The 25010-nt window shown below is 39.1% G+C and overlaps 1 long non-coding RNA gene and 1 pseudogene across 1 annotated transcript; one reads left to right on the top strand and one right to left on the bottom strand.

Annotated features, from left to right (window-relative positions):
- Positions 1–25010, top strand: LOC113184145 (uncharacterized). The gene is made up of 5 exons (XR_003300954.2): positions 1–221; positions 1301–1453; positions 7645–7764; positions 8603–8712; positions 24824–25010. It is a non-coding gene; the product is annotated as an uncharacterized LOC113184145 (long non-coding RNA).
- LOC113184144 (ATP synthase F(0) complex subunit k, mitochondrial-like) lies at positions 2012–2420 on the bottom strand (annotated as a pseudogene).

Raw genomic sequence — 25010 nt, 5'->3', positions numbered from 1 at the left:
TGTTTCTTCAACACAAGGGAAAGAACAGTAGAGCAAAGAGAACCATCCATATGTAGTAAGTATGAGCTTACAGGGCACATGGAATGTCCAAATGCAATGGAAGAGTCTGGCTGTGAAGAATTAGGTATGTTATTTTACCCAACCCTGTGGGACCTCATCTCATGGGAATAAAGTCTGTGCTGAAACCACTGAGCAAGGAATAGACTGGGATGAAAGGAAAGGTAAGACAAAATTCCTTTTGTATATTACCTGTGCATTTGGTTCTCCCTCTCAGTTGCCTTACCCCAACAGATCTTTTTTATAATATACTCTAATAGAATTGGGGGATATGATTTATCATGTATAGCAGTTGTCATTTCCATACACTTGTCTTTACTGCTTTTATTAGTGATGCTTATACAAAAATATTATTAATTACTTCAGTGAACTCATTATCTTGTTTTTGAATTTGTTTTGACAACCACAAAGGGATGTTGCTAGGGCTCTGTTTCAAATCAACACAATTGTTAAAGTTTCAAATACCTATTTCCACAAGCAACTAGGGAATTTTCATTTAAAAATTCTAAATTATCATTCATTAAAGAGCATTCTTATCATGACATCAGTATGCTGGATATGGTTTCCACTTTCTCCAGTACACTGAGAAGGCTGTGAGCTTCTCAAGGTCAGAGTCACCCCCTCTCCTTTTTGGTTTCCCATGTCCTAGTACACTGGTAGGCCTACAGGATGTGCTCTGAGGTTGTTTGCTAAATAGATGAAAGGCTTCTGATTCAGCTTAATTCATTTTTGTTATAAGCAGTGGGCACTGGTGATAAATCGTGGAGCACAACTAAAAAGAAAGCATTTAAAATTTCAGCTCTACTATAGAGATTGTGGGAGGAAAGGGAAGTCCTATCTGGAAAAAGAAAACTTGTCTTGGAAAAAAAAAAAAAAACATATATAAGAGAACTAAAGTCTACAGTGAAAAAATGAGATACTGGGTTTGATTTAATGTGTCATCCTTGTCCGCAGTAATATTTTCTTTTATTTTTCTTTTCTGTCCTAGGGATCGAATTAGGGCCTTATGCATGCTAAGCTCTTGCTTTACCACTGAGCTACACTTCCAACCCAGGAAGTTAATTTATCATGCTGATTTTCAAAAACAAGCAAATATAATTGTTTGTTTAGGTTACCTTAAAATAATTTGCTATCAATTATACATAAGTAGATAATTTTATGTTGAATTAATTTTATAATAAATTAATTCAGGGCATTATTCTATGTATGATAATTAGCCAAATTTTTTCCTTGGTTATGACAGATAGCCTGAGGTACCACATTGGGTACTAATGTAAATCTGTTGGAGTCTTTGACAAACAAAGAAGCTGTCAACTTGTAGAGCTAGAAGGAATCTTGGAAATTATGCTACAACACCTTTAATTCATCAAAGAAGGAACCGAGACAGTGCTGAGAGGTAATGCACTAAAACGAACAGATAATTAGAGAGTTCTGCCCAAAACTCTAGCTTTTGCCAGTGTTCTGGCCCCAGTTTCTTAGGACTCCCTTCAGTGGGGCAGAGACTACATTAACCACCCTTTCATTATCTCATTTGGCTTTCTTTTTTTTCCAAAGCTTTTTAAATACAAGTTTTAGGGGCTGCGGCTGGGACTCAATGGTAGAGCGCTTGCCTAGAATGTGTGAGGCACTGGGTTTGATCCCCAGCACCACATAAAAATTAAACTAAATAAACACAAGTTTTAGGACTGGGAATGTAGCTCAGTGGTAGAATGCTTATTTAGCATGCCCAAGACCTTGGGTTCCATCCCCAGCACACTTTAGAGAATTTCTAATTAATAATAATGACAGTCAAGAACTATAGAATGCCATTCAGTTTGTAAAATAATTACATAGTATAAGCAAAATGATGGTCTTTATTGTAAAAGAAATTTCTTTTTTTTTCCAGGTTCATAATTTATTGTACAAATTGACTATTACTTGATCAGTTGACATTTGCTTCTCCAGGGATGGGAACTTAACAGATGAGGTCACATAGATTAGAATCCATGTATGTTGCTTTCACAGCTGGAGATTTTTAGACCTTAGCTTGAAGCACAAGACAGCCAAAGCAATGCCTCCATATGTAGCCAGTATATAATTCATTCTACCAGTGAGCATGTATGAGTTGAGAATTTTGATGCATTCCGCTGTCATTTATTTATTTTTTAAAAATTAATTTTAAAATGTTTAAATATTTTTGTAGTTATAGGTGGACACAATACCTTTATTTCATTTATTTATTTTTATGTGGTGCTGAAGATCAAACCCAGTGCCCCATATGTGTGAGGCAAGCACTTTGCCGCTGAGCCACAATCCCAGCCCCAGTTTAAAAAAAAAAAAATACCAGTGAACTAGAATTGGACATCAGTTTCTGGATCTGCCATGATTTCAGTGTTGCCAAGGCCACAATTTGACAGTTGATATCCTTCAATGTACACAGCTACCTCCTGGGCCACAAAGAAGAAGCTACCAGAAATTTCATATTTTGAGGCATATATATTAAGAAAAATGTAAAAGAGGTTTTGTCAAAAAATTTCAAATCAGTTATTTTTGAGTTTGAGTCACATGCACCAACATAAATGATCAAACTCTAAGGTAAGAGTAGGATATTCCTAAAGGTTGTAAATAAATAATTTCAAACTTGGCTTCAGGGTATAGCTCAGTGGTAAAGTGCTTGCCTAACATATGCAAGACCCAGAGTCCCATCCCCCAAATAGAAAAAAAAAAAAAACTTAAAACATTTCTCCTTAAAAATATTCTTGAGCCCTTCAAATATATAACAGATAAATGTGGAGCTACTCTCTCCATGAAGTTGAAGAAAGTCCAGGAAGCTCAGCCTCTTTTCTTTTTCCTGGAGGTTGGATGGCAAAGTTGAGAAAAACCAGTGACTTAAAGGGATTCCTAGAAATGGCCAGAACCACATCTAGATGAAGATAGTGAATGAGTTGTGGCCCATCTATTGCATCAACCAATTTAATCACTATAGCATGATGAATTTAGCTGTCACTCTGTGATGATAAGTTCAAATACACTCATATCTTTCTCTCTCTCTCTTTTTTTTTTTTTGAAAGCTCCATGTATTTTACTTGTTTTTTTATTCTCTGTGCCAGGGTTTTACTTTAATTTTGCTTTTCATTTATTTTTTATTATTTATTTATTTTGAGACAGAGTCTCTCCATGTTATTCAGGCTGGCCTCAAACTTTTGGGCTCAAGCAATCCTCCTGCATTAGCCTCAACCTCCAAACTTGCTGGGACCCACAGGTGCACAACACCAGCAAAACATGTATCCCAGAGTAAGAACTATTCTGTTGAACTTTTTTTTTTTTTGGTGCCTTGTGCATCCTAAACACATACTCTCCTGCTGAACTACACCCTAAACCCAATGTGGAAAAGTTTTAAACTGCAACTGAAAGGTGCTTAAGAATCATCTAGGGAATTCAGTGAAAGTACAGCTTCCCAGTCGCTTATTTTTCAGAAGCCAATCCATCTGTACTTCTAACAAGTGCCTTGAATGAATTGTGGACCTGTCTTTAAGAAACACTACTCTGGAGCATCTCACAAAATGCCTTACATGTGTTACTTGTGGATAAAAAATATTTTTTGGTTTTAATTTTTGCCATATTATTAAAAAAAGGACTTCACATTTTCAGATCCTAATGATTGTGCAAATTATGACAATACTAATTGACAATCCAATTAATATATATTAAATTGATTTGGGTCTATAGGCTTTTGGCTAAAATGAGATATGTGGGATCTTATGGAAACACCTTGATTTAAGCAGGAATTCTAACAAGTAATAAATTGGAAAACCATTAGAAGAAAAATAGAACAAACATTTCTTGTCATAGATTTTTCCACTTGAAATCAACAACTAACATGGCACTTTGTGGTAAACCCTGTAGACCTTCATTTGAAAATCTAAAACAGAAATGTCAAGTGTTCCCCAATCACTACCATTATTCAGTGTCATTCCTATAGTTTTAGTCAATGTAAAGAGATGATGATAGGGCTAGGGTTGTGACTCAGTGGTGGAGCACTTGCTAGGCAAGCATGAGACACTGGGTTCAATCCCCAGCACCACAACAAACAAACAAACAAACAAACAAAACCCAACAAAACATAGCCCAAGAAAAAAATTGGTGCACGTGTATAATTCCAGAGGCGTGGGGGAGGCTGAAGCAGGAGGATGGAGAGTTCAAAGTCAGCCTCAGCGAAAGTGAGGTGCTAAGCAACTCAAGGAGACCCTGTCTCTAAATAAAAAACAAAATAGGGCTGAGGATGTGGTTCAGTGGCCGAGTGCCCCTGAATTCAATCCAGGGTATCCCCCTCCTGCAAAAAAGATTAAGATAATTCATAAAGCACCTGGTTATAAAAATCAATATTAAAATATAGGGTTGGAAATGTAGCTCAGTGGTAGAGCACTTGCAGAGCATGTGCAGCATCCTGGGTTCAATCACTAGCATGGCAAAACAAATAAATAAATTTAAAATAAATAACTAATACGAGGATGTAGGGGAAAAGGAATACTCATACATTGCTGGTGGGACTGCAAATTGGTGCAGCCAATGTGGAAAGCAGTATAAAGATTCCTTGGAAAACTGGGAATGGAATCGCCTTGGTTTATACCCAAAGGACTTAAAAACATCCTACTACAGTGATGCAGCCACATCAATGTTTATTGCCACATAATCACATTAGCTAAATTTGGAACCAACCTAGATAACCTTCAGTAGATGAATGGGTAAAGAAAGTGTGGTATATACACAATGGAATATTACTCAGCATTAAAAGAGAATAAAATCATGGCATTGGCAGGTAAATAGATGGAGTTGGAGAATATAATGCTAAGTGAAGTAAGCCAATCCCAAAAAACCAAATGCCAAATGTTTTCTTTTATAAAAGGATGTTGATTCATAATGGGGATGGGGGGGGCAGCATGGGAGGAATGGAGGAACTTTAGATAGGGCAAAGGGGAGGGAGGGGGAGGTAGGAAGCATGGGGGAAGGAAATATGGTGGAATGAGATGGACATCATTACCCTAAGTGAATGTATAAAACCACGAATGGTATGACTCTACTTTGTGTACATCCAAAGATATGAAAAATTGTGTTCTATTTATGTAATATGGATTGAATTGCATTCTGCTGACATAGATAACAAATTAGAATAAATAAAATTTAAAAAAAATTTTAAAATAAATAATAGATTTCCTATAAATCAGTTCCAAAATGTGATTTAAAAATGTTCAAACAGTACAAAGTGAGAAATGTAAAGAAACTTTAGGAAGAAAAGTAAAAATTTCTCCCAAAGTACACTAAAGATTTGAATAAATGGAGAGGCATGCCCTGTTCCCAGGAGGAAAGATTTAATACTAAATCACTGTCAATCTCTCTCCAAATTAATTAACTCACTTAAGTCAATTTCAACAAGAAATCCAAAAGTTTTTCTCTTTATTTTTCTTTTTCTTTTTCTTTTTTTTTTTTTTTGTTATCAGGGATTGAACTCAGGGGGACTCAACCACTGAGTCACACCCCCAGCACTATTTTATATTTCATTTAGAGACAGGGTCTGACTGAGTTGCTAAGTTCCTCACCATTGCCAAGGATGGCTTTGAACTCCTGATCCTCCTATCTCAGACTCCCGAGCCGCTGGGATTACAGGCATGCGCCACCACACCAAGCTCCAAAAATATCTGGTTAGAAATTAGCAAAGCAACTCCCGAATTATTCTGGGAGAGTAAATACATGACAATATCCAGATGGAATATCCAGAGGTGTAAAAAAAATAAATAAATGTAAGCAAAAGGGCTGGGGATGTGGCTCAGTGGTTAACTTTTGAGTCAAGGTCTCACTAAATTGCTTAGGGCCTCACTAAATTGCTGAGGTTGGCTTTGAATTCTAGATCCTCCTGTGTCAGCCTCTCAAGCTGTTAGGATTACAGGCATGTGCCCCTACACCATGCCTCATCTCTATTTCTTTCATGGTAGTGTTGCCAAAAGCTCGGTCCTTCTCCCCAGTGCCAATCCAATAATGAGAACTCAGTATTGAGTAAAAGGAAAAAGAAGGTGTATTGCTTTGCTAAAAAAGGAGAAACATGGGGGATTCCTGTTCCAAAGGCTGTGATTCTGCCCATCTGCAAGAACAGGTGGGGCTTTTATAGAGGTGATTCTGAGAAAATGAGATTAGAAGAGGAGAGATCATGAAGGAGAAGATCAGGGAAAAGATCAGGTAGAAGTTTAGGGAAAAGAATATTGGGAAAAAGAAAGAAACATGTAAGGTTCAAAGCCACTAGGAATATAGTCAAAGCATCAAGCAAAGCCCTGTTACAGTAGTTGCATATATCCTACTTGCAAGGTATTTTTCTGGATCTCTGCAGATCCACCACACTTCCTTCACATTCTCCATGATCCAGAATAACATAGCTTTCCCATCAGAAGTTATTCTTGTAAGAATTAAATTTAGTCACTTCAAACCTTTCACTGGTTTTAATGTTTATCATGAAATCAAACTCATTGAAAAATCCTAATTTCTCTTTCTTTGAAGAATTTGGTATTCATCCAAAAAATGATATATCATCCTATGATAATTTTGAAAATAGCATGGTATTACTAAAAGCACTAAATAGTCATGGCAAACTTGAATTAAGTGTCAGTTTGTATGAATTTTAATAATGATAATAAAAGGTTCACTGTACACCAGCCAGTGTTCTTCGGGCACTATATATGCATTTTCTCAGATAATCTCAACAATTCTATTCCTCAGTTACATTTGTCATCCTCATATTACAGATCCAGAAATTGAGGGACAGTGAAGCAAAAATAACTTGCCTACAATAAAAAAGCAAACAAACAAGAACAACATAGCAAAAATAAATCTTAAATGACTGAGCTGGCATACACTTTTCTCCTATGCAGATTATAACTGGAATAGTTGATAGCAACTATAGTGCACATTTGAGGCAGCAAATTACAGATTGCATAGTTTCTTCAGACCTGTTATTCACCCAAAGTACTTACTAACCTTGCAGTTTAAAAACCTGTTATTGAAAATTAAGATCCTATTCAATCTGAAAAATATATTTACAGATTATGTGACACAGAGGTCACCACCCAGAAGTATGCTAATTTCCCCAAATTGCCTTTCAAGTTTTAGAAGAGCTTCACATGAATATAAAAGTTTGTCAGAGCCAGGTGCAGTGAAGCACACCTGTAATCCCAGTGGCTCAGGAGGCTAAGACAGGAGGATTGAGAATTCAAAGTCATCCTCAGCAAAAGCGAGGTGCTAAGTAATTTGGTGAGACCCTGTCTCTAAATAAAACATAAAATAAAGCTGGGGGTGTGGCTCAGTGGTTGAGTGCCCCTGAGTTCAAGAGCCCGAGACAGAAGGATCTTAAGTTCAAGGCCAGCCTAGACAACTTAGTGAGACCCTTTCTCAAAATGAAAAAAAAATAATAAAATTAATTTAAAGGGGGTGGGGATGTTGCTCTGGTAGAGCAACCCTAGGTTCAATTCTCAATACTGGAGGTGGGGTGGGGTGAAGCTTGTCGGACTCATTTTCTCTCCTAGAGAATGACCTATCTTTTATATTTTTCCAAATAATTCACAGTGGATGCCTCTGTTCCCACCTCATGCAAGAGATTGCTTTTTAGTCTTCCTGCCTGGCCATCATATTGGATTTCTGTGCAGATGCTGCTGTTGTGATTCTTCAACCAAGCAATCAAACAAGGTATGTATGTATGTATGTATGTATTTATTTATTTTTTCCAGGATTGAATCCAGGGTGTTTAACCACTGAGCCACATCCCTAGTCCCTTTTTATTTTTTCAGAGTCTCATTAGTTACCTAGAACTTCTTTAAATTGCTGAGGCTGGCCTCAAACTTGTGATCCTCCTGTCTTAGCCTCCTGAGTCGCTGGGATTACAGGCATTTACTACCAAGCCTGGCAGCATTTTCCTATTTATTAAATGTGTCTCCTATATAGTTGCAGCTCAGTATTACTTTCCTGCATGGAGGGTTGGCTAAAGGAATGAAAGGATGAATAAACAACCTCATTTTTCATTGTGTACATGTTATTTATCATATTATTTCAAGCAGAGGGTGAATTATTAGAATGCACAAGAAAAATGGTCTCTGATTGCAAATAAACTGTCTTAATTAGGAGACCATAATAGAAAATGTAGTATTAGGTAGTGTTGGAAGTGTGAGCATATTAAGAAAAGAGAAAGCATAAAGTTGTATAAATATCAATGTATGTGCACCTGTGAATTCTGGTATTTGATAACACCTGTTCCTTGCGTTGGTCTTGCTCTTCACCCACTCCCACCTCAGCTTGGTTATAAGAATCTTGTCCCTCTAGACTTATTATGCTGATTCTGATTGATGGTGACTGCTATAGTTTGGGTGGTGAATTTACTTCAAAGATCCATATGTCCTCATGTGAATTGGAAAGTTGTGGAACCTTTAAGAGGTGGAGCCTGGCGGGAGGTCTTTAGGGCATTGGACACATGACCTCAAAGTGAACTGTGAAACCCTGGCCCCTTCCTCTTTCTCTTTTTGCTCTCCAGTGCATATTGTGAATGATTTTGTTCTTCCACCGGCTCTCACCATGATGTGCTGCCCCACCATAGGCCAAAAACTACAGAGCCAATCAGTCATGGACTGGAACTCCAAAACTGTGAGCTGAAATACAATTTTCCTTTTTATAAATTCCTTACCTCAGATATTTCTTTTTTTTTTTAAATATTTATTTATTTATTAGTTATTGGCGGACACAACATCTTTGTTTGTATGTGGTGCTGGAGGATCGAACCCGGGCCGCAAGCATGCCAGGCGAGCTCGCTACCGCTTGAGCCACATCCCCAGCCCTCAGATATTTCATTACAGTGATGGAAGATGACTAATATAACCACCTCCCCCTACTTTAGATATCCAGAAGATCATTTAGTTCATAACAGCATAAAATAATTCCAAATGGATAATCACAGGTTTTGCCCATCTGAGCAAAATGAAGATCCTGGCAGTAATTTTTCTTAATACACTTCCTGGAAAGGTTCTTTGAGTAAATGAGAAAAATGGCAACTGGAAGGCTGACCTCCTTCCATACATTGTATATGAATGTAGTCTTCCTTAATATTTCTTGTGAATGTACTAAATGCCACTGAATGCTACTGACCTGTACCGTTAAAACTGGTTAATTTTACATCAAGTGAATTTTTTTTTAATATATCAGTACATTATTTTTATTTGTTTATTTTTTTATGTGGTGCTGAGGATCTAACCCAGGGCCTCACATGTGCAAGTCAAGCACTCTGCCACTGAGCCACAATTCTAGCCTTTACATCAAGTGAATTTCACCTCAATAAAAAATAATTCACATAATTAGGCATGATGGTACATGCCTGTAATCCCAGTGACTCAAGAGGCTGAGGCAGGAGGATTGAAGTTTGAGGCCAGCTTTGGCAACTCAGTGAGACCCTATCTCAAGATTAAAAATACAAAGGGTTATGACTGTAGCTTAGTAGTAGAGTGCCACTGGGCTCAATCCTCAGTATTCCCCCCAAAGATATTTACATAACAAAATTCACAATTTTAAGTGCTTTTAAAATGCATATTCACAATGTTGGGCAAGCATCACTGTTAATTCCAGAACATTCTCATCACCCATCTCTAAACTCCATATCTATTAAAAGCAGCCACTTCTCTTTCTCCCCTTCTTCTACTCTGTGTCAACTACTAATTCATTTCTGTCTTTGCAGATTTGCGTCTTTTGGATATTTCATATAAAAGAAATCACAATATGTGGACTTTTATATCTGGCTTCTTTCACTGAGCACAATGATTCCAGGGTCTACTCCTGTTATAGCATATACGAATCCCTTATTCCTATTTATGGTTAAATAATATTCCATTTTTCCAAATACTACCCTTTTTATCTGTCCATTAGTCAGTGAACATTAGAGTTGTTTCTGCTTTTTGACTTTTATTTTTTTTTTTTAGAGAGAATTTTTTAATATTTATTTTTCAGTACTTGGCGGACACAACATCTATGTTTGTATGTGGTGCTGAGGATCGAACCCGGGCCGCACGCATGCCAGGCGAGCGCGCTACCGCTTGAGCCACATCCCCAGCCCCTGACTTTTATGTATAATGCTGGTATAAATATTTGTGTACAAATTTTTGTGTATGTTTTCAATTCTCTTCAATAGACACTTAAAAACGAAGTGCTGCATTGTATGGTAAACCTAGACTCAACCTTTTAATTTTATTTTATTTTAGTTTTAGGTGGACACAATATCTTTATTTTATTTTTATTTTTTAGTTATAGGTGAACACAATATCTTATTTTTATGTGGTGCTGAGGATCGCATCCAGTGCCTCACACATGCTAGGTGAGTGCGCTACCACTTGAGCCACATCCCCGGCCCCGAGGCTCAACTTTTTGAGGCTCTGCCTAGTTGTCCCCATAGCAGTTGCACCATTTTGCATTCCCATAAGCATTTCACATCTTTGCCAACACTTATTTTCCTCCCCACCCCCTTTTATTTAATTATAGTCATCCTGGTAAATGTGAAGTGGTATCTCATTGAGCTTCTGATTTATGTTTCCCTAATGACTAATAATGTTGAAATTTTTTCATGTACTTATTGGCTGGTAGGTTTCTTTCTTTCTTTTCTTTTTCTTTCTCTTTTTTTCTTTTTTTTCTTTCTTTTGCAGTGCTGGGGTGATGGAACCCAGAGCCTCATGCATGCTATGCAAGTGCTCACTAAGCAACATCACTGACCACAGTTGGTTCTTCTTAGTCTTCAGGTTTCATCTTTTCAGAAAGAACTTTCCTAATAATTATCAAAATTATCAACAATACCCCCATTTCTTATGTTTTGTATTCCCTTTGTATCTTTCAGAGCACTGACCACATTTTGCTATGATTTGGTTGTTTGTGTACTTCACTTTGCCAAGCACAGTTTCTGGCACATAGTGGGGGGCTCAATAAATATTTATTCAATGTACAAATCCATCAGTGAGAACAGAGACATGGAAATCAAGCAATGTGGTTGCCAAATGGCAAGCAGTAAGAAACAGGAAGTTAATAGATGAAGCCAGAAAAGGAGCAGACCCAGAAAAAATAAAGGGTGGGCCTAGAGTCGGGTAGGATAATTCTCATGAACGCTGAGTTGAGTGTGGGAAGCAAGCTGAAATATAATGGGACAAATCTGGATGAAATATGCTCTTAGTCTTAAAACATGTGCATACCTTTTCACTTAGCAGTTCTATTCCTTGGAATGTATCCTGAGAAAAGAATGAGATGTGGAAAAATGTATGTCATGAAGATCCTTATTGTGGTATTCCCCCCTCGGAAAGTTGGAAACAACATAAATGCCCTCAATAGAGAATGCTTACATAATCCACCATGGTACCTCCATGTGGTGAAATACTGTGCTGCCACTGTCAACGAGAATATTGAGTAAAATGAATCAGATTTAGCTCAAATAGCCTTGGGAAGAAAGAAAACAGAAATCGGGATGGGAAATAGAAGTATGATTGAAAAAAAATTTTAAAGGGTGGGTGTTCAGAGACCCATCCGAAGGAAGATCCCTGGGAAAAGTTGAAAATGAGAACAAAGAGAAAAATTAGGAATCTGGACTCAGAAACTAGATAAACACAAGCTGAGTTAATGAAGAAAGTATCTACTTTTGCCCCATGTTTAGCCAAAATCAAAACCGGAAACCCAAATAAGAATGCCCTACCGCATCCAGACAGCCAGATGATTTATGAGCACCTAGTCTGTGCCAGGTACTCTTGGGCACTGGAAACATTCTATAACAAGTACATGGAGGTGAAGGAGATAAAAATTAGGTTGTCACTAATAATTAGTTGGTTACAAGTCTACAGAGTGTTGAGGACTTGTAATTAAGTATAGGAATGAGGAACTATAGTGTAACGGGAATATAACAGAATATAACAGATATACCTGAACACTGAGGGTAAGGAGACAACACTAAAGCCGAGACCTAAAGTGGCCACAGGAATGCTATGTTCTGAATGTTTGTATCCCCTGCCCAAATTCATAGGTTGAAATTCTAACCCAGAAAGGTGATAGTTTTAGGAAGTGGGTCATTTAGGAGGTGACTAAACCAAGAGAGTAGAGCCCTCGTGGATAGGATTAGTGCCCTTATAAAAGAGATTCCTGAGTTCCCCAAGTCTCTTCCACCACGTGAGGACATAGTGAGAAAGTACCTCTGTGAAAGAAGAATTGGACCCTCATTGACACGGAATCTGCCAGGGCCTTCACCTTGGATTCCCAGCCTTCATTCAGTACTATGAGAAAAGAAGTTTTGGTTGCTTGTAAGTTACCTAGTCAATGGCATTTTATTATAGCTGTCTGAAGAGACTAAGCTAAAAGGAATAATTATGCCAGGAAGTATTATAGGTGGTGGGAATTATGTTTGCAAAAGCCCTGAGGAGGCAGAAGGCCAATCTGACTGAGAAATGGAGTGGAGTTGGGGAAGAGTGTTATGCAAAGAGACTGGCAAGATAGACAGGAATCAGATCATGCAGGGTTTTGGAGGCCATGATAAGGACTGAGGATTTGGGACTTTATCTTAAGAGAAAGAGGATATCACTGAAAAGCAAATTTGAGGGCTGTTCATAGCTCATGGTAGAGAGCATGCTCCACATACTCAAGGCCATGAGTTCTATCACCAGCACCATAAGAAAAACATCTGTTTTTCTCTTATTGATGAATGACATGAGTCCCCTTTTTCCCAGAGAACCTTTTGGGGTATTCATCTAGCTTTTAATATTTGCTTTCAAGGTTGACCACAGTTTATGGGACCAGAAGTATCGGATTCTAAATTTCTAATAGGATCTTTTTTAAAAAAGTAGACTTTAAATAAAAAAATAAAAGTAGACTTTTATTAGAATAATTTTAGAGTTTAAGGTGGTTATGTCAAATGTTAACTTTTTTTTAAGTTGATAGATGATAATTATACAAATTTGTGAATGTCTTAGTTTGGATATGAGGTGTGCCCCCAAAAGTCCTGTGTTAATGATGCAGGAATGTTTGGAAGTGAAGTGACTGGATTGTGAGTACTCTAACCTGTACAGTACATTCTAGTTTGAATGGACTGACTGGATTGTAACTGTAGTAGGTGGGGAGTAGCTGGAGGATGTGGGTCACTGGGGACATGCTCTGTGGCCCCTCCCCCTTTCTCCTGGCTTTCTGGCCATGAACAACAAAGCAGTGTTCCATCATGTTCTTCCACCATGATGTTCTGGCTTATCTTGGGCCCAGAACAATGGAATTGGTCTGCCATGGACCAAACTTCCAAAGCAGTGAGCCAAAATAAACTTTTCCTCCTCTAAGTTGTTCTTGTCAGGTATTTTGGTCACAGCACAAAAAGCTAACTAACAGTGGAGTATGGTGTGATGTTTTGATACATTTGTACACTGTGTATTGATCATCTCAAACATCTATCATTTCTCGTGATGAGAACATTCAAAATCCTCTTTTAGCTAATTTAAGTTATATAATATAATTTTGTTGACAATTATCACAATAATCCCCCCTCTCTTTTTTTTTTTTTTTTTTTTCTTTTCTGTGGCTATGGGAATCAAACCCAGGGCTCCAGCTTGCTAGGCGAGCGCTCTACCACTGAGCCACACACAGCCCCTAATAATCACCCTTATGTAAGATAAAACATCAGAACTTATTTCTCCTATCTGGCTATAAGTAGTAGCTTTTAATTCTTAAGGAGAGCAAACATTTCCCCCTTGATGAACATTTATAGAACATCTAAATAGAACCAATCTGTTTCCAGCTCTAGAGAGGACCCGTAAAGAAACCTCAGAACATGGGTCCCGGAACTCTCCTTTCAGGCCTTGAGGGAAAACAATCTCTTCCTTTTTCTTCAGCTTTATAATCTGACTTACTAAGGTACTGTCCAGCCAAAGGGTGACACAAATTGTTGTTCGAGATTAACAATCCACATTATTGCCAGGTACAGTGGCACATACCTGTAATCCCACTGCCTCAGCAGGCTAAAGCAGGAAGGTTGCAAGCTTGAGGCCAGCCTCAGTAACTTAGCAAGACCTTGTCTCCAAAACAAAAAATAAAAAAGGGCTGGAATGTGACTTAGTGATGGAGCACCCCTAGGTTCAGTCCCCAGTACTACAAAAAAAAAAAGAAAAGTCTATGTTCTTGGTCATCCTCTAGGGTCTTTGCAGTAACTTCTCAGCCTTTAGTATTTAGCCTTGCTTCTCCTTACCACACATTTTAGGTGATCAAATGTTTCAGAAATAAATGATGACATACAAACATTTTTGAGATTTTCTGACAAAGTTTGGGTGTCCCTTGTGGACCAGGGGTTCTCAATGAGAATGATTTGCACTAGGGGACATTTGGTAATGTCTGAGGCATTTTTCGATTTTCACTACTTGGAGAGGATAGTCTCCCCCAGGTGGAGGCCAAGGATGGTACTAAAACATCTTATGAGACACAGGACAGCCCCCTCACAGCAAAAAAAAATATTTGATCTAAAAGGTCAACAGCGCTGAGGCTGAGAAATCCTGTTGTAAAGAATGAGTCAGTAATTTTTTTTAAATATTTTTTTTTTAAATTTTTGAGTTGTAGTTGGACACAACACCTTTATTTCACTTATTTATTTTTATGTGGTGCTGAGGATCAAACCCAGGGTCTCGCACGTGAGAGGCAAGTGCTCTACCGCTGAGCCACAATCCCAGGCCCTGAGCCAGTAATTTAACAGCCATGGGAGTGGAAGAGTGAAACTCCCTTTCTCCTCTCTCTGTGTCTCTCTTTCTCTCCCTTTTACTCATAAATACAGTAAAATTTAACAATAATAACAACAACAACAAGGACTTTGGGGGAGGGAGGGATGAATAGGTGAAGCACAAAGAATTTTTACAGCATCGAAATTATTCTCCATGATTCAAAATGGTGGATATATGCTGCTATCCACTGGTTCAAAGCCACAGAATGTAAACATCAAGTGTGAGTCCTAATGCAACTATAAACTTGGGTCATAACGACATGCCGATGCAGGTTCAGCCATTACAACACTTGTAACATTGTGGTTGGGGGATGCTGGTGAAGGGTCATGGGAACTTTCTAATATTTTCTACTTAATCCTGTTCAAACTACCGATAAAAACAAAGCTCTTTTTAAAAATAAAGCTAATTGGAAAAACAAATTAGGATTTAAGAAACGTGATGGGTTTTCCACTGGTGTGTTATTTAAGAAAAGGAGATTTAAAAATGCACAACTAACATTTATCACCGAACATGTGTAATTATAACTAAATCTCTCACTATAAAATTCTGAAAGCCATGTCATTACTAAAGGTCAAGTGTCAATGCCTGGGGTAGAACAGGGGTCACCATTTTATGGTCCAGGAAACACTAGCTCAGCAGATGTTAATAGGCCTGACTTGAAGGAAAGTGTTTGAGAAACCTTGAGACTGTTTTTGTTTTTGTTTTCTCCTTCCATGAAGAGCTCCTCAGGGTCTCTCACAGGCCAATGTTCATTTGAATCCCTAAGGAGGCTTATAATAGGCAGCATTTCCCAGACTTCTGTGACCATAGGTCATTTTCCTTAAGGAACTTCTCAAGGGACTATTTTTTTTTATACACTAATGTTGAAGACACAGGAGAATCATTCATGTTGGTTAATAAAGTGGTCTTCATGGCTCAGGTCTCACCTCTGTCCCCTTATTTCCTTATTTATACGCATCCTTGCTTGCTTGCTTGCTTGCTTGCTTGCTTTGATTGCTGCTATCTTTGCTCTCAATACTGTCACCTCCAAAGCTTGCCCCATTCACCTGGAGCTGAGTGCCATGCTTGCTGTGGAGCCTCCCAAGCCCAGGTGATGGCCTATTCCTCAACAGTTCCATCACAGTGTGGCCAAGGGAACCTTCCTTGGTGGCTAGTCTCGAGTCTCTTGCATGCATATATATGCTTCCTGTGAGTTTGCATTCTTACCTCCTGAGCCCTGAGCAGGCCTCTGAGACAAGGTGTTGAATTTCATTCTCTTCCCATTACAGAGGAAATTCAAGTCCTTTTTGATGGGCTTGGGTAAATTTTCCAAGTGAGCTTCTCCAGGCCTGTCTCCTGACATTCCCTCCTTTGCCTACAGTACAGGGGAGCTCCTGTGTTTTTGTGAGTGGGTGAGCCTGTGCTATTCTGGGTCTCTCCTTCCTGGCTGCCAACAGAGCAGGTGTTTTTCATGGAACACTAGAGCTGCCAGGATCCACGCTGCTGCCTCCCCCTTTGTGCTTAACACTTGTGTCTGGGCTGCCTGGTGCTGCCAGGACTGTAGCTTTATTTCTCTATCTATCTTTCGTCTCCCATTGCATGAAAAGATGAAGCAATCTGTCAGACAGATCCTCAGTTTTCTCCTTTGTCTTTAAAGGGGAGGGAAAAAAATTCTAATTTTTATTTTCTTAATATTTAAAGTGGAGAGCTGGACTTAGTGGTGCATGCTTATCGTCCTTGCTTCTTGGGAGGCTAAGGCAGGAGGATCGCAAGTTAGAGGCCAGCCTGGGCAACTAGTGAGACCCTATTAATAAATAAATAAATAAACAAATAAATAAATGGAATATCTGGCCAAACCCCTTAGAACTATTTCTCCCAGTAGACTAAAATATGAGTGTGGTTGTCTGCAGCTTTGCACTTTATCAAACATTTAGGAACTACTGAATACCCGGCACCCTGCTGGTTCTGGCAATAGAAGGATAAATAAGACAGTCTACTCTCAGAGGAGCAAGAAACAAGCAGTTTCCATGGAGTGGGCAATACTGTGAGTGGTCTGTGCACAGGGGCCCCAGGATCCCATCCTACCCACCTGGGGGTTTTGGGTAGGTCCCTCCCAGGAAGAAGATGCCCTGAGTCAAATCTAAGAGTCTGTGGCCAGAACTCCTATTGAGACATAGTTCATTTAGCTTTCTAACTAATATTCTATTTTCAACTTCTATTGTATAATACATATAATTGGGAACATTTTATTTATATTCATTTATTTTCCTTTTTTTTTTTTTTTTTTTGCACTAGTGGGGATTGAACCTAGGTGTTTTTTTTACCCATGGAACTATATCCCCAGCCCTTTTTATTTTTAGACAGGGTCTCACTGAGTTGCTCAGATTGGCCTTGAACTTACTTTCTTCTTTCTTTCTCTCTCTCTCTCTTTTTTTTTTTTTTTTTTTGGTATCAGGGATTGAACCCAAGGTTAAGCGCAAGGGCACTTAACCACCAAGCCACATCCCCAGCCGTTTCTTATTTTTTATTTTGAGACAGGATCTCACTAGGTTGTTTACAGCCTCACTAAATTTCCGAGGCTGACTTTCAGTTTGCAATCCTCCTGCCTCAACTTCCAGAGCTGCTGAGGTTAGAGGCAAGAGACACCACACCTGGCTTTATTCTCACCTTGATTAAAATCTTAAGGATTACTGCTAGATGAATGGCTGCCATTGCTGAAGTTCTCATTTTGTCAAAAGCCCCAAGAGGGTGCCAGGTGTGGTCTCAGCTAACAGTCAGGGAAGGAGCTGAGGCAGGAGGATTGCTTGGGCCCAGGACCTCAAGCCTAGCCCCCCGCCACCACCAAAAGAAAAGTAGCAAGAGGAAGATCTAACCAAATATCTTAGGGATCAAAGAGAACAAACCACATTTATGACTTTAAAATTTATATTTTACAGGGGTTCCAGCACCACACAATAAATAAATAAATAAATAAATAAATAAGACATAGTCAGCACACATGTTTATTTTTACACTCAGGCCTGTGGATGGCCTCTTGAAGCTCTACTAAAATGACAGGAAAGAAAAGAGAAATTGGTCAAAGAGAACAGAAAAGGATATAATAATAGATGAGAGGTAAGGCATACACTTTGTGACTATGAAAATCAGATGAAGCATGTGACTCATACAGAGAGGGGATTAGCCGCACCAGATCAGAGGAGGGTACAGATGTATTTTCAGAATCCTGGAAAGGCTTAGAGCTGGGAGAGACCAGGTTCTGCTGAGTAGAGATAGAAATGGAAACTGGTTTGAAGGGTTTTTAAGTTTCCCTTCCTCTTGTCTCCACAAAGCCAGGTGAAAACTACTCTCTACACTACCCCAGCCCTTGCTTGGCCACGAGGTCCACAAGTTGATTCTGGAGCAATTAACTGTAGCAGTGCAGACCTCAGGGAGAGATGGCATTCTGGGAGACTGAAAGCGAGTTATGTGAAAGTGCATGTGGATCCATCCCCACCTGCTCCCAGGGGGCCACCATCCAGGTGTGCAATAACCCCATCCTGCCTTCAGGGAGAAGAATGAGTCTTTCTTGGAGAAATCGTTCTGCTAAAATACTGACTGGTGGCCTGGGGAGGGGTCTCCCTGTCACTCTGGAGTGAAGCTCAACATGGCTACATCTCACTTGTGTTTCCTTCCAGCTTTGTAATGAGTTACTGTTTACTGTGAACAATTCTGCAGAGATTGCTGGACATTTGAGTGAGGCCTCCCATAGGAAAGATAGAAATTAGAGTAAGCAAGCAGGGGGAAAGAGTGAAGAAAAGAAAGACAATGCAGAAAATGGACAAAAAAATTAGCAGAAATAAGTGAAATTGGTATCTTCAGAGAGAGGAAATAAAATGACAGACATTTTTTAATAAGTAAATCTTCTATAACATAGAAAAATGGGAAGTAAGAGAGAAAAGAATTTAAAAACTAAAGGATTAATCCAGGTAGTCTATAGCCAATGCTAAGTAGGAATTTTAGAAATAGAATGGGGAGGAGAAAATTACCAAATAAATATAAATTTCCCAGTGACCAGGCCTCTAGGTTCAAAGGGCCTGCCCAGATAAATGAATAAAAAGGAGATCTAGCTAATTCATATCCGCATAATATTTCAGGACACCAGAGACAAAGAAGAAAAATACTAAAAGTCTGGATAGAAGTGGGAAAAATCTCATATGTACCGTTATCCCTTGGTATCTGTGGAGGATTGATTACAGGATCACCAAGGGTGCTAAAATTTACAGACTCAAATCTCTTATATAAAATGGTATGGTATTTGCATAGAACCTACAAACAACCTTCTGTATACTTTATTTTTTTATTTTTTTTATTTGTTCTTTTTAGATATACATGACAACAGAGTGTATTTTTGCATATTATACATACATGGAGTATAACTTCTCATTCTTGTGGTTGTACATGATGTGGAGTTACACTGGTCATGTATTCATATATGACATAGGAAAGTTATGTCTGATTCATTCTACGGCCTTTTCTATTCCCATCTCCACTTTCACTTCCTTTTGTCTAATCCAGTGAAATTATATTCTTCTCCCACCCCTTTTTATGTGCATCCCCATATCAGAGACAACATTCAGCATTTGGATTTGGGGGATTGGCTTATTTCACTTAGCATAATAGTCTCCAGTTCTATCCATTTACTGGCAAATGCTGTAATTTCATTCTTCTTTATGGCTGAGTAATATTCCAATGTGCTTCTGTATATTTTGAATCATCTCTAGATTACTTACAATACCTAATAAAATGTACATGCAAAAAAAGTTATACTGTAGTTAGGGATTAATTACAAGAAAAAAATCAGCATGCATTCAGTACGATTTTTTAAAAATGTTTTCAATCTGTGGTTGGTTGAATCTGTACATGCAGAACTTATGGATATGGAGGGCCAAAGTGCAGGTTCTGGAATCAGAATGGCAATGGAATTCTCAAGGACAGCATTAGAAACTATCAGATAATGAAACAAGGTACTCAATATTGGAGGGAAAAAATAACTTTTCAACCTAGAATTATTTTTTGAAAAAAAATGACTATTTTGTTTGTTTATTTTTTTAATGTGGTGCTGAGGATCGAACCCAGTGTCTCACATGTGCTAGGCAAGTGCTCTACCACTGCACCACAACCCCAGTCCTCATCAAACTAGTAACCAAATGAAAGAATAGAATATGGACATTTTCATTTCCAGGGTATGTTTCCTCTGGAGCCACTGAGACAATGTTCCCCCAAAATGAAGGAGTAACCTAAGGAATAGTAAGATGATTGCAGAGTGAGGAAAAAGGAAATGGATCATAGGAGGGAGGGGAAAGGAGTCTCAGGACAGCAGCTGCACCTAGAGAGCAACCAGTCCCGAAAAGAAACCAGACCAGATAGCCCCAGTAGGAGGTCTGAGGAAAAAAGAAAACTGGTAGGTAGGCTTCTTGTTGTGTTTGACCATGTAGAAAATCTTATGCAAGGGCTGGGGGGTTGTGGCTCAGTGGTAGAGTGCTCACCTAGCATGCATGAGGCACTGGGTTCGATCCTCAGCACCACATAAATGTAAAATAAAGATATGTGTCCACCTATAACTAAAAAAAATAAATATTAAAAAAAAGAAAATCTTATGCAAGGGATTTTGCAATTCAGGTGTAGAATGTAGAAGGAAACAGTAACAATGACATGGGAAATTGAACAAATGGGAAATTAAACAGTAAAATAAGGTGAATGTAATGGGAATGCATTACTTAACAGTGAACGAGTATTGTGGTTACTATTGTTATGGGACCACTCAATCCCAAACTTGGTGGCTTTAAACAAGAACAATCGTTTGATTTATAACCTCTCAATTTCAGTGGGTCAGGATTTCAGGAAGGATTCTGCTGGGCAGTTCTGGATGGAGGTCTCTCAGGTCTTTGATTTTGATTTCAGGAAATGGATCTGGAGCTTGGACAGCAAGAGGGGCTGGAGCAACTAGGTCCTGGCCAGTTACCTTTTCTTCTTTGTGTAGTCTCAGGGTTTCTTTATGTGGTCCCACCCCCACCCCCTGTAGGCTAATTGGTGCTTTTACATAGTTTAGCGACCTCAAGGCAGTTGGACTGTTAGCATGGCAGCTGAGGTCCCAGGAACAAGACGTCACATGGCGCCTCTGAGGGTTAATTTTATGTACCAGCAGGACTGGAGCACAGTATGCCTAGATATTTGTTTCACGTTATTTCTGGGGGTTTCTGGAAGAGATTAGCATTGGAATCAGCACATGGAGTAAAGCAGACTGCCCTCCTCAATGTGTTGGTGGTGGTGGTAGTAGTACTTGTCCAGTCCACTTAGGACCCAAGTACAAAAGAAAGGTGGAGGAAGGGGAGGCATTGAGCATAGCTGCCTTCCAAAAAGGTAGAGGAAGAAGGGAGGATTTACTCTCTCTGCCAGTCTGCTTGAGATGGGATCTTCTCTTGCCCTCAGTGCACCTGATTCTTAGGCCTTCTGATTCAGACTGAATCTACACCAGTAACTAGCTCTTTGCCCTCAGGCCTTTAATCTATACCAGCTGCCTTCCTGGGTCTCTAGCTTGCAGATGGCAGATTGTGGGACTTCTCAGCTCCCATGATCATGTGAGCTAATACTTAAAATGCATCTCTTTAGATATATAGATAGATAATCTTTTATTGATTCTGTTTCTCTGAAGAACTCTCGAAGAGCACAGCATCACGTGTGCTATACTTTAAATAACCTAAGCATTTACAAAAATACATCCAGGTTGAAGAAGAGGAAATATAGACACCACCAATTCTATGAAGTGTCACGATCTCACTCAAAGAAGAGCTTTGAGATAGGAGCTATCACTGCGGCCACCTATAGAAAGTGCAACAGTCCATTACAGGCAGGGAATTGCTTTTTTTTTTTTTTTTTTTTTTTTGCAATAAGCCTTATAGTACTGTTTGACTATTTTAACAATGTGTGTGTACTCTTCTTACGAAAATAAAAATGAAGTGGGTATAGAGAATCTTACTACCTTTTGGCAAATGAGAAAAATGCTGGCAGATATGTCAAGAGAATACTTGAGGTAGGGTTTAGGATTAAACCAGATCCATTTACCTTAACTCACAGCTCCTTTTCTTCACTGCTAATCCAATAATTAAGGGAGTCACTGTCATGTATATGACAGCCTATCTACAAATGGGCTGGCTCCCCAACTTCAGCATTTTTAGCTTTACCTGCTAGCTTGAATATTAGTATTAACTTTGTAAATCATCAAATCTCAACTAAGCAAAGATAAAGCAAAGATGCTGTTGCTGTCTAATGTGGGGCTCAGGGTACCTGAGAAGTGAATTTGGCTTTTCCTGTGGTAGACTGGAACTAGACTTGAGCTTAGGAGCATTCAGTCTTAGGATGGGACTTTTGAATAACCACTTGAAATATATACACAATAGCCAAATTAAAACACAAAGCAAAAACCAAACTCTTTGGAACAAACTCTTTCGAATGCCCCCTTTGCCCATTCTTTACACATCCACCTGCACAAACCACCAGGAGAGGACATTGAACTTATACCTGTGATAGCCCAAGACATGAACCACCAGTCTCTAAATCTTTTCCTCTAGTCTGTTGCCATTGCCTGCAAGTTGCATCACTCTGCCACTCACACCTATGGAGCAGCTACCACTACTCCCAGACCACAGCCAAGGACCAGGACATAGCTCCTGGGTGGGCCAAGTATATTGTTCAAATTTGTACATGGTCAATGGAGCATAGAATGCACCAGGCAAAAAAACATGAGATGTAAATTGAAGCAGGAGGAAGAAGAAAAAGAGTCCCCAAACTGCATAGTTACAATGTTGAATGGAAGTTGATCCTGCTTATTTCACTGAAAATGATCTTTAAGGGGCTGGAGAAGTAGCTCTATGCCTAGCAAGTGCAAAGCCCTGGATATAATCCCCAGCAACCCTCCACCCTACCCCACTCTACCCCCAAAAAAAAAAAGAGAAAAGAAAAGATGATCTTTATGACTTTCTGATTAGAAAGATAAGGTATCTGGCAATTTTATGTTCTTCAGAGGCAGTTTCCCTCCTTTTTGTGTGTATGTGATTCTGGGGATTGAACCCAGGGCCTTATGCACATAAGACAAGCGCTCTACCAACTGAGCTATATCCCCATAATGGGATAGGGAGAGGGAGCATGGGAGGAATAGACAAACTCTAGATAGGGCAGAGGGGTTGGAGGAGAAGGGAGGGAACTTGGGGTAATTAATTATAGTTGAATGTGATGATCATTATTATCCAAAGTACATGTATGAAGACACGAATTGGTGTGAGTATACTATGTAGACAACCAGAGATATGAAATATTGAGCTCTATATATGTAATAAGAGTTGTAATGCATTCTGCTGTTATATATTAATATAAATAAATAAATAAGAAAAAAAGATAAGGTATTTCGAAACCTGGATTGAAGCTCTGAGGTAAGTGAGATTTTAGTGCCATATAGCAAAAAGTCAGTTATTTCTATAATCTGCTTTTAATTTATTCATTTATTTTTGCTGCTCTGGGAATTGAATCCCAGGTGTTCTACCACGGATCCAAATCCTTTTTATTTTATTTTGAGACGGATCTCACTAAGTTGTGCAGGCTGGCCTTGAACTTGTTAGCCTTCTGCCTCAGCCTCCTGAGTTGCTGGGAGTTGCTCCCAGTATGCACCTGGCTAAAAGCTGCTTTTAAAGAAAACAAGGGCATAAGTCAGGCAAAAAGGCATGTGCCTGTAACCTCAGGTTTCATGCCAGCCTGGTGACATAGTGAGACCCTATTAAAAGAAAGAGAAAGGACGGAAAGAAACAAAATGAAATAAGGTTTGTGAGATGGGGAGTAGGGAGGCAAGCAAGAGTGGAACCTAATAACTCAGAAATTCTGTTGTAAATATAATGGCTCAGAATGATCTTCAAAAGAGTCCAAGTCAGAAATATCACAAAGAAGGGAAAGGAGAGAGAACTCCTTTGGCAGTGCTAGGGAAGCTGTGTTGGTTGTAGGATAGCGGCAACAGGTGGAGCAGTTCTAACCCCAGAACAAAGGATGAGTGTTCCCATTCGTGGCTGAAAAGATGTGATTCCTCTAGCCACTGAATTAGGGCTGCAATATAGAGCCCAGCCTTGAGATGAGAAAATGGACATATAGTACCCAGAGAGAAGGATAACAGGGGCTTTGAGGTATTTCTAGGAGGAATTTGTTGGAACTCAGAATCTCTGCAAAGCTGAGTATTGAAAGTGATATAACTTTGTTAGGGATGTATTATGTTCCTCCAAAACTCATGTTGACATCCTAAAATCAAGGTTCAGAGAATGTGACTGCTATATTTTGTGTTCCCCCATGTATTAAATCTTGTCCCCCCAACCTATGTATTAAAGACTTGTTTTCCAGCTTGATACCCTTGGGAGGTGGTGGAACCTTTAAGAGATGGGGCCTAATGGGGGTTCTTCAAGTCATTGTGGGTATGCCTTTGACAGGAATAGTGGGACCCCAGCCATGAGGTGAGCAGTTCTGCTCTGCCATGCACTTCTGCCATATGCTTCCACCATGATGTGGTACCATAGCCCCAGAACTACAGGTAAACCAATCATGACTTGAACCCTCTAAAACTATGAGCCAAAATAAAACTTTTCTCTTTATAAGTTGATTATCTTAGGTATTTGTTATAGTAACAAAAATCTTACTAACATGGAAACATTATTTGGAGATAGGACCTTTAAAGATTAAGGCCAGGCATGGTGGTATACACCTATAATCCCTGTGATTTGGGAGGCTGATGCAGATTAGCAAGTGCCAGGCCAACCTCAGCAATTTAGTGAGGTCCTAAACCACTGAGTGAGAACTTGTCTCAGAATAAAAAAGAGCTGGAAATGTGGCTTAGTGGTAAAGCACTTCTTGGTTCAATCTCCAGTATCAAATAAATAAATAAGAGCTAATTAAGGTCAAATGCAGTCATATGGGTGGGACCTAATCCAATCTGATTGGCATTCTCCTAGGAAGAGGAAATTTGGACACACAAAGAAAGACATGAAGGTACAGAGAAGAAGACCATCTAAGGATGCAGTGAGATGACAGCCATCTACAAGCCACGGAGAAAGACCTTGGGAAAACCTAACTCTGCCACCATATTGCTCTTAGACTTTCAGACTCTAGAACAATGAAGAAATAAAATTCTGTTGTGTA

This window comes from Urocitellus parryii, chromosome 9 (assembly GCF_045843805.1).
Source record: "Urocitellus parryii isolate mUroPar1 chromosome 9, mUroPar1.hap1, whole genome shotgun sequence".
NCBI classification, from domain to species: Eukaryota; Metazoa; Chordata; class Mammalia; order Rodentia; family Sciuridae; genus Urocitellus; species Urocitellus parryii.
Note: the sequence above shows the minus strand (reverse complement) of the source record. Positions and strands in the feature narration are given on the sequence as shown.